Consider the following 11,409-nt stretch of genomic DNA (forward strand, 5'->3'; position numbering starts at 1 on the left):
CTGGTCCTGAAGTCAGTGATCCACACAGATCAATTCCCTGGCAGAAGATTCCAGTCCCTTAGCAGAAAGGCTCCCACTTCGCCACACCCTGCTGAGACTTGCTGGGAAGGCAGTGTTGCAGCAGGTGTTTGCCCATGCGTGACTGATGCCTTGCTCCCTGCTCTGCCACATACCTTGGAGAAACACTTGTGAGATGCTACACTGCCCTGATCTTTCTCTTTGTGTTGTTTCATTAAACAGACCTAATTTTGTGCGGCTCTCCTTGTATCTCTTTGTTAACCTTCCAGGGAAGCTTGATACTAGTTTGCAAAATTCAGTCTCTGAAACAAATTGTCCCTCTTTGAAATGCAAAGCATCCTGCAGTAGATTATTCATAATATTTAGGAGTGACTCAACTGCTGAACGTGATTGTTTTGCAATTAAAACTTGCAGGGGGTGTCTTCATGAAAACTTTGCTGCATAGGCAAGGATCACACACATAAAGTATTTACTGCCATAGAAAAGCAAAGTAATGTAGAACTGGCTGTTCGAGTTGCTTTTCTCATTCACGTGCAGTTTCTGGAAAGTGCCCTGACATGCCAGGGATCAGAATATCAGATCAGCCTTAGGTGCTCTGGAGTGTAGGAACTGGTTGCTGGGGATTGTAACAGGACTGTAAAACTTTATGCTGGAAGGGCTATTGCTGGGGTCAGCAAGGGAAAGCAGGAACTGCCTTCTGCGGGTTTTGTGGCCAGCTCTGTTGGCAGTGGTGCTATTGCCTGTGCAGGAGACACCCTGGTGCTTGGCTAGGATGTGCTGAAGGATGGGTGCCGAGGCTCCAGTGGATTTGTAGGTTTTGCTGTTTCTGCTGCACAGTTTTGCTTTGCAATGAATAAAGGCATGAGGAAGTGATGACTACTATGTTCAGGCAGGAGGAAAAAACAGCCACAAAAAGGTATTGCGTTTTTAAGGGCTTGTGCTGTCAGCTGCACTGTCTGCAGCAGGTAATGCAAAGAAAGCCCCAGGAGTAGCCCACCATGGTAGCGTTAGTGAGATTTTGCACAGCCTCTGTTTGGTAAAAACTCACTGTACAAGAAGTTCTGACTCTTGCAAATCCTTACTATTTTGTCCTAACAGCTTAGATCAACCTTACTCTGCCAGCAAAACAAATTCTTGTATGATCAACTCAAAAATCTCAGCTGGGACGGGAACCCAGCGGCACTAATAAAGTGGGAGAAACTAATACAATTGGAGGCACTAATAAAGACTTACTCTGCCGGTGTATATTTTGGGAGTTTTTACTGGCCAGAGAGAGATTTCTTGCCCAGAAGAAAGGTAGTACCTGTAAAAACAGTAGAAAATTTCCTAGTTGTCTGCTCAGGTTGGCTGCTGAGGCATCTGGTTTCACGAAATGGAGTTGTCAGTGCGAGGACTTTTCCAGCAGTCCTTATTGATTCTGCAGTTTGGGCTTCCCAGGCCAAGGAGAGCTATCCTCTACAGCTGGCCTGCTCAAGAGAAATCTCAAGTGAAGCCAAGGCAGTCTTCACCATATGTCTAAGAATATGGGACCTCATGTTGATTTCAGATGTGCCAATGAGCTTAACTAAGGTTTGCAGAATATTTTTCAATCCTAATAGAGGAAAGGATCTTATAAAAGTATGAGTTTTAAATGTGGTCTGTAGCTTTTGCATTGACTGTTTTCAGCTTCTTCTCAAAATCTATTACTGAACATAATTTTGTCCCCTTTTTCTAGTAAAAATAATGGCAGCTCTGTTTACTTGTAGTTTCATTTTGGGCTTGGGCCTTTCATGCAATATTAGGTAAGCTGATAAGAAAGCTATTGACACCTCTGTAACTCTCAGAATAGTTTTTTCCAGAATCTGAGTTCTGTTAACTTCTGTATAACCAGTGACAATGAGTTAAACCAGAATCCTGTATTTAGACTGTATCAACATTTTCATGTGAAATTTTCCTACTGAAGAATTTTCAATATTTTTTAATCTTTTTCTTTTGTCAGGCATAACCTATGCACCTAAGACCTAGGCAAAGGTTTGGGCAGTAAATGATTGTGTGTTTGAAGGCCCTGTGCAAATGCCACTTTCTCTGAAGAAGTGGATCACCATAAACATCCCTTCCATGCTGCCAGCAACACAGCACAAATGTTTAAATGAGGTAGCAGATGATTTGTGCAGTCCCTGTTTTTGCTAAGGTGCTCTTCATTTCCCTCCTCTTCCAAAAAACATCACCTTTGGACTAAACCTGTGTATTCAGCGATTAACAGATTGTGGTGGGAAGAGTCAAAATACTATGAAGGATGAAGCTGGCTGGACTATTTTTTTTTTTTTTTTTTTTTTTTTTTACAAGGACAGGAGGAACAGTAAGCGTATGAACAGTACTGCTACAAAGCAGTCTGCTGTGGGATTTTCAAAGGCCTTCACCATTAGTTCAGTCCTGTCCTCCTCAAAGCTGTGGCAAAACTTCCCATTCAGTGAAGAAAGTAAAGACCTCCATGTGAGGTGAGTAAAGTTAGTGTACTTTTTGGATGTCTTCACTGGTAATGAACTTAAAGGGAAGCAAATTAACCATACCTAAGCCTCTGGAGAAAGAGAGAGAAAGGGGAAAAAAACTGGGAAGGAAAAAAAGGATTGACTTCATTAGGACACTAAACAGACATCTAATGAATTGATCTAATTTCTGCATGTGAAATGAGCTCAGGAATAGGATTCTAGGTTGCTGAAGGGATTATGATTCCTAGAATTTAAAATTTACGGGTTTTGTGTATTACATGATATTTTGGCCTTCATAGGTTCATTGTTCAAATTTCTGTCCTGTAAGAGTATTAAAGATAGTATTAGTCACCTAAATACTTTTCCTCTATAGTTTTCTGCTCTTAAAAAAAAAAAAAAAGCCTTTTTGTTTTGTTCCTGTGAGATATATAGCCTGCCCTGCTCCCCTGGAGGGTGGTGGGACGGGCCCTGCCCTGCTGCCGGGGGAGCCCCTGCTGCTACCAGCTCCTGTCCCTTAGGGGGCAGCTGGCCCCCGCGCTGCCCTGGCAGTTGGGTAGTACAGAGACTTACCATCGGATGCACTTTAACTTGGCTTGGTGTGGTATGAAAGTGGAAGCCAAATGCTTATCACTGCAGGGAAACGCTGCACCGTACATCGGTGTGAGAACTTGCTTTCGTTTGTTCTCACAGCTGCACGTTTGGGAACATAGGCAAGTTATGTTATGGCTTGTGTTGTGTGGGAACATCAGGCAGCAGAAAGTTTGCTTGTTTGAATGCAACTACTGCCCTGGCCATCTAGTCTGATTTCACTGGAAGTTACTGGAAAGACAGAATTTAGGAAACCACAGCGAAAGAAAGTAGATGTGAAATATATCAGAATGCTAACTCAGATGTTTCATTTTCATTGTGTGATGAGCTAAAACAATATGTTTAAATGTGTTAGTTTAAAAAAAATTTTGCTGGCTTTTGCATCAAGCATGAATATTATATGTCCTTATTTGTACTGCTTCAGAGATGAGAAAGAATGCTTTGCCCCTTTACTGATATAGGGTATAAGACATTGCTTTGACTCTCCCCTATTTAATTTTTAATTGTTTTTTTTTAAACAATGTTTAGAACTAGAAATGGGGATAGAAGGGGAAATGAATAGATCATATAACTTCTTTTATAAACTGGACTGTAACTGTAATATTTTTTAATTATTTAAATACATTGTGATTAGGTTCAAACTAAAGCCATTTTCTTTTCAGCCTCCTAAATAGTAAATGCCACCCTGTTGTACAAGGCAGAGATATTGATAATGTTTATGTAAGAGGGGACTTTGTATATCAGGCTTTTATATCTCTAGTTGTTTAAATATGCTCAGTTATTGTCTCTGCCTCACTTAGTTCACTTTCTAAATTACATTTTAAAAAAGGACATCTTAATTTTATGTACATGTCTGCACAAATATGAATAATAAAGTGATTATTTCTGTTGGCTAGAATGGCTTCATGTGTAGCCAAAAGTAAGTGTGAGCTAAGGGCACTCAGTGCCTCTGGAGTGCATCACTGAGCCCCAGTACCCTTTTCCATATGCCTTGTCTTGATGGACAGCTCTGGCTTTGCAGAATTTGTGGCAGGGTTGTAGGCACTTTGTAGACAAATCTAGCAGTCTATCTATGATGTACAAAGAAGAAAAAGAAAAAATCCTCAGTGATGTCTTCATGTTAAAAGAATTATTTTGTTACTAGTCAAATTATTTCCTGCATTCTTGAGAAGGAATATTTTAGTTTTTGTATTGTTATTTATTTGTATTGTGCGTGTTTCAGTAAATAATTGTTATTGCATTTAGGAAGGTAATCCACTTAGAGACAAAAGGTTTCTTCCATCGAGAAAGGATCTGATACTAAACAATGTGACTGTAATTGATGGAGGGAATTTCTTATGAAAAATTATATATAATTATTTGGGAGAACAATATAGCATTTCATAAAACATTTATGTAACGTGATGAGTGAGTGAAGAGTTAACAGGACTAAAGAAGTTTGCCTGCCTGCACAAGGACTGATATGCTCAAGGCTGCGGAATAGAAGAGTTAACGGGACTAAAGAACTCTGCCGCCTGACAAGGCCAAGGAATCTGCATGGACCCGCAGGGAGGGAGGAAGCGATACGGAGGTATTGTGGTCTTGCCTCGCTAGCAGGGTCCCCCCAAGCAGACAAACAAACAGTCCTGTGACTGTGAAACTCGCAAAAGTCAGCAAAAGCAGTGTTTGCCCAGAGCCCCAGCCGTATAAAGAGAGACTTGGGAGCTAGGAGAGTTTGAGCAGGGACGGGAACGTGACCTGATCATCCTCTCCGGCTGGACCATGAGTATTTCCCCCCCCTCCCCTTTTCCTGGGACGCTGGGTTAAGGTAACTCCTCGAGGTTGAGAGTCCTCTCGCTAGGAGAGTGAACAAGAAAGCTTTCAAGTAGGGATAAGCAGTGTTTCCGATTAATAGTGCAGTAACTGATGGTTTGGGGTTATCCTTTCTAAACTAGTAATCAACGATTTTGGGTTATCCTTTCTAAATTAGTAATCGCATTATTTTAATGGATGTTACTAATCCAAGAGCTTGCATGAGGAAATAAACATATTTTTTATTACATTACTGTCTCAGTCTTTGCTTTCAAATCGTCATAGTGTGACATAACGGTTATTCATAAGTCTACTTTTATTCTTTAGTGTAATGAAATGGTGTGATTCTATGGGTTCTCTATTGTTTCTTTATCTAAATCCAAAAACTTCATTCAATGATTTGTTGTATTCATGGAGAACATTGAATTGAAACAATCAGGAAAACATAGTTTTCTTCAGTTATATTAACCCTCTCTTACACGTGAAATTATAATAAAGCTATTAACAAATTATTAGTATTTCTGGGTTTTGCGTGTTTATAAACATTTATATTGAAATCCATAGTTGAGGAGCCCAGCCCATTACCCAGTTATTCTTTATTCAGTGCGCTTGTCAGCAGTTACTGTTTCCTGGTCAAATAATGTTTGCTATGGAGGAGAGTGAAGAATTAAGGTGAAAATCACTGAGACCTGGAAGTTATATTAACATGTGGAAGTTCCTGGAACATGAGTATGCTGAGGAAGGGAGAGGGGAATTTGCTTAGGAACAGGGATGTCACAGTATGCAGCAGTTCATCATGATGGAGAGCTCGAATGTGGGCAGTTTGGACACCTTCATAGCACGACAGGCGAAGCATCACTTTGGGGATGGCCAAGAAGAAATGCACATACAGGCAGGTAAGTCTTCTGGGGATTTGCAGAAGGGCAAATACATCATTCAAGAGCTCTCCGTGGCTATGTCTGTTACAGAACACGTTAGTTCTTGGGTGCTGTTGAGTTTAGGTGCAAGCTACAGCTGTATCCTCACCCCGTGTTGGGACATAATGTGGATTCACACTAGCCCTTTGGCTTTCCCTGGAAGAAAACCCAATGTGCAGCCAGAAGAGAGTCAGGGGCATGCTCTGTCCAGGTCTCCAGCAGAGCTAAAAGCATGCATCCCTGTGAAGAACTGTCAGTGTGGAGAGAGGTTGAAATATCTTGGGAAGTTCCAGTGCAAACATTTGATGAACATTGAGTTAAAGTTGCCAGGCCATGTTTCCTACTGATCCCAAAGGAATAAGCAACAAAGATGCATTCAGTCAGCTACTGATGCTTCATTTTTCAGTGCCCCTTTTCAGTCTCAGCTATCGTTTTACTCACCCATTTGAGAATAAATTGAATATTATTGTCCTGTTAAATATGGATAAGGAGACTGAAAGGCTATTAAGGCTTTTGATAACATAGCATTGCTTTCTCCTTGCCTTCCCTACTCTGTATTATCTTGTTAGGGTGTTTTTTTTTCCTTTTTTTTGGTCAAAATTAAGTTAGAATAAAGCAGACCAAACAAGTAGAAAAATATCTAAAGGAAAAAAAAAGTAATGGTTATGCCAGGTGCAGAGAACAAGAACTCTGTTGCAAACCTGCTTCTTTGCAGTTCATTGGTGAAATGGAATGTCATTCTATCAGTTGCTACTGATATTTCTAGACTAGTGCTATCCCACTTGTTTTGGTAGATATTTTTAGGCTGATGGTTTATTCTGATAACATTTAGTATTTGTGCCCCCCCCCCACCTCCCGGAAGAAAATTATACTTTTTATCCAAAAAATAACATGACTGAAGCTAAACTTGGTAATTAACTTCTCCCTTCCATTTCCAGATTATAAGATAAATTTATCTTTGTCAGTGATGTGCCTGATATATATATTGTGATTTTTTTCAGACTTCTTGATATTAGAAAACCTGCTCCATACTGTTCCCAAATTCTTGGTTCTCCATTTGTGTTCATAGGTTTCTTTCAATATGTATCTTGTGCTACAAAGACAAGGTTTTTGTATAAGCCTCTTGCATAGCAGAAGTAGTTCAAAAGTTTTGCCTCAGTGGAATACTGGGAAACTCACAGTGAAGAACGTAAGGAGTGAGTGCTGGAGAAGAGGCATGTCTGATTAGAGACATGCAAAAAGATTTGTGCAGGTGAAAATTAGGACAGTCTGGGGTCCTAGAAAGAGGAAATTAATAGAAGATGTGCTAAAACATCTTATCTTCTCTCAATACATATTACTTTCTCTCAATTCACTCTCTTCTAAACAGTTTTGCCTCAGAAACTGAGATATGCCAACCACTGCATGAAATCTGCTAGGGAATTTGCTACAGCTCAAATGGGAGGCACTTGATGGTACAGTGATGAGTAAGAAACTATGATTCTAGGATAGATATAAATAAATGCAGTAGTGAATGGTACAGAAGACATAAACTGGGAGCTTATTTGAATAATAATACAGTGACCGTGCTGACATATTTTTAGAAGATAAATGAAACTTTCTATATTTTGGACTTTGCCAGTTCCTCATCATTAAATATGAGAGTGAGGTCTAATGTTAGTGCTCAGTTGTCCTAAATTGACTTCTTCCATTTAGCTGAATTCTCTCACAGCCTCAGTCTTTCATATGAGCTACTGTTTTGCTTTAGTATACACCATTTGGTTAAAAGCATCAAAGCCAGTTTGGGGCCAAATTCAAATGACTTTGTTGTGCTGTGCAGTCTGCTGGTTAAGGCAGTGGTCTAAGACTCAAGAGATCCAGATTTACCCACTCCCTTGTTACACACAAAAAAGGAACAACTGCAGTTTTATAGCTTTTAAAAAGGCATCTGAAATATGTATGTGACTCACGTTGTTGTAGCCATCTCAAAGACCTCTTTCCCTTTGCAAATCCTCTTTAAAGGCAAGACTTAATACTCAAACATGGTAAATGGCCTCATTTGTGCCTTGTGAATTTTCTTGGCTCTTAACTTGAAGAACCAGAGAAGGTCTATCTGTACAGGTAGTAACAGAAGCAAAGGCAGCAATTTTAAACAGCCCAAATGTATTAGACGCCAAGCTTATGAGAATCTACTCATGTGAATGATTCAGGTTATGTGTGTTAGATATGAATTTGACCAACCTTCAATAGGAGCTACTTCCACTAGGGTGCTCCTGTTTGTGTGCAGAAACCCTGGGCCACTCATGTAGGATCGGAGAATTGCATTTCAAAATGCACAAATTCAGTTTAGAGAGTATTGGGAGATAGGCTTTGTCCTTGGTCCTTTAACACTTAACTACATAAATGCCATTGGTTCTGGTTTAGGTGCCAAAAGAAGAGCTGTGAATCTCATGTTAAGTCAGAGAGCAATTTGCAGGACTGGGGTCTCATAAAGTAAACAACCCATAATCTGATAATGGGGCTAGAAAAAACTCATATTTCTAAAAGTTCTTTCCTTGTTCTATCCAATTGCTCTTCAGCTTGTTGCTGTTTCCTATAACTTGAATGGTTCAGACTATACAGAATTAAATAATTTTTAAGGCCACTGTCTAATGGTGTCTTTCAGGGTCAAGTGTCATCATAGACTGCAATGTATCAAGCTTCAATGAATACATGACTTACTTAAAAAAAAAAAAAGAAAATGTTTATTGTAGATCTGGATTCTTTTATTGTGGTTAGTGAACATGTATTGTATACTCAGCTTATGTTTTTAATTCTTTTTTTTTTTCTCTTTTAAAGAGAGGTCTAGACACATTTGAGTGTCTTTTAAAGAGAGATGAACCACCCATTTTCTCTCCTTAGTCTGTGATTCTGGATAGTAAGCCCTTAGTTTTATATAAGAAATTGCTGGTTTAATTTCTGACTGCATGATGAGCCCATTAGTAAACATTATTATGAGCCACGCCTCAGAGTCATATAATTCTCTTCCAACTGTTGTGTCATTGGTAAATTACACAGAAAACTTCATTTTTTTTGTGCTGAGAGCACTAATGAAAATATCAGTATGAAAGCAATGGCTGACTCCTACTGACTGCTGCATGACAGTAACTACTGTCATGCTTTGGCTGTTCCCTTTTCAAGCATCTGCTTGTCATCTTTCCACTAGCCGGCTCCTTGGTCAGCCTTGCCATTCTGGTTTTGCAACATAACTCAGTTTTCTCCAGTCTATCATAATAATCAGTTTCCAAGATGAAGGGGATAAGGATATCAAAGTAAAATAACAGACTAATGTGACGTAACTGAACACTGCTACATTCCTTTTGTATTTTGTTCAATTGTCCATTCCTGTTTTAAGCTATTCTCACTGTCAAAAAAAAAAAAAAAAAAAGCCTCACATACTTTATAGCTTGTTTAAGAAATTTGGTATAGTTTCTCCCTAGATAGCACATTTTCTGTTCTCTGATTGTATAGTGCATATATATATTTTTTAAATATTGCAGAAAACTTGTAAGTTTGCTTTCATCTTAGTTTTGGTCATTTCTGTGATTATATCTTCATTTCTATCAGCCTTACTGCCTTCTCTCCTGTGTTCACCATCACTTTTCTCAAACCAAATGGAAGGATTCATATGGTTTTGTGACCACACTAAATTCTTTTCCTCATCCTGACTGCATTGAAGTCCTATTTCATTGGTCACGTTTATGGCTAAAGAATCTTTTATTAAATGTTTTACTTTACCTGGTGAAACTAAACACCATTTGATTTTTGCCAGTGCTTACGCTTATGAACTTGAAAACAGGTCTTTGTTTACCAGTCAATCCCATGTCCCATTTCTCTAATATTTTTTGCGGAGACATCTATTCCCCCGGATGAGTTTGAAGCCTTCCAAACCTGCATATAAAGTGGGAGAAAGTGAACTTGTTGGAAGGATGAAAACTGGTGAATCATTGTCTTTAGGGGGAGGGGGGGGACAGATTTTATCACAAAAAGGGGCCTTTTTTTTTTTTTTAACAATAGGTATGTAGCTGCTAGAAGAACAAACCACTTCCTATGCTCTGCTGCGGAATTATTTGTAACTGCAGGATGTTTAATTACCCTATTTACACTCCAGAGAAATTCTTGTCAGATGGATGTCTACAAGATGTAAATGCTAAGATAGTGTTCAGCGTTAAAACTGAAAGTGGGATTGCTCAATGAAATGGAATCACACATTAAGTCTGCACTTGCAAGTCTATGCAGATAGCCTTAACATTCTTAATATTTTTGATTTTGGTTGATAGGTATTAAAACAGCCTGTTTTGTGCAGTTTTAAATATGTCTAAATAGTTAACTGCTATTACATTTATTGCCTTTTTTTCTTGTAAATTTAACAAAGATAGTTTTTTATGTACAATGATATTCTTTATGTCTTAACCAAAGACTTATCTTGCTCAACAAAGCTTAAGGCAGATGTGGCAGAAAAATGTACATAAAGGGCTTTAAAATTGTTAGTTCTTTTATGTATCTTGCTCAGTTTCAGATGAGAATCCTTACCTAAGGCATGCATATTGCAGCCAAAAACTGCAAGATAGGATTATGACTACAAATCAGATATAGCTTTGCCCTAAATATACTTCCGGATGACTTAGACACACAGTGTGATTATAGTATCTTTTTTTGTAGAGGGGATGATTTACCAGGAGCAGATAAATGGAGGATTACAGCATTTTATCATTTGCTTTAAAAATTATCAATTACATTTGCTTGTTGTTGTCACTTGTCCCAAAACAGGGTGAGAGTGCTTCACATTAGTACCCAAGGCTACATCTATATGAGTAAGCAGTGCCCTGATTTTGGGGGGGCAAATCAGCTGGTGCAAAGGACCTGATGTCCACACAATACCTACATGTTTCAGGAGATTTTCTTTCAGACTAGCTGTTTTCAGGTACTGTGGACAGCATGCCCCTATGACTGGAGCTTATCTTCAAGTTTGGCCTCATCTGAAAGGAATCTATTTCATAAGCTCCAGCAATGCTTGGCGATACAAAGCGCAAGGAGTGAGGATGAGAGGCAGGTGAGCTTTAAGGGCACTCCCTTGATCCAAACTAAAATGCTAATGCAAGCCACGTGCATACACCTAAAGGGGATGAGTAGAGAAGGGAAAGCTGTCAACATTATAAATTGGGGAAGACAGCTGAAAAGCTGAACAGAACCACAGGTGGAAGTGGAAAAAGAAAGAAGTTTGCAGTAATGAAAGGCAACGGTATAAATTCATCCTGGCCAACTTCCACCCCTTTCTTATCTAAGTGAACATTTTGGCTCTGATTTCCTTCTATACAGAGCTTAAAAGGATTGAAGTACTCACTGCAGGTACCCTTCTCTCTTCATTGGTTGTACAAAGCTTATCAAATACATTAAGCAGAAGCATGGGGCCACCCAATGGCAAAAGGACTTCAGAGAAATCTTATTCAGCAAATAACATTTTGCAAAAATGCAATATACCAACTGCTATTCACAAGTCCAGTCTCTTCATTACTGCAATAGTTGCTGCCTTTGAACACTTCCTCAGTCACAGAAAGATAAGCTGTGTCATGATCAGTGGTCTTCTGCAATCCCTTTTCAAAGATGGC

This window comes from Apteryx mantelli, chromosome 1 (genome assembly GCF_036417845.1).
Source record: "Apteryx mantelli isolate bAptMan1 chromosome 1, bAptMan1.hap1, whole genome shotgun sequence".
Taxonomy (NCBI): domain Eukaryota; kingdom Metazoa; phylum Chordata; class Aves; order Apterygiformes; family Apterygidae; genus Apteryx; species Apteryx mantelli.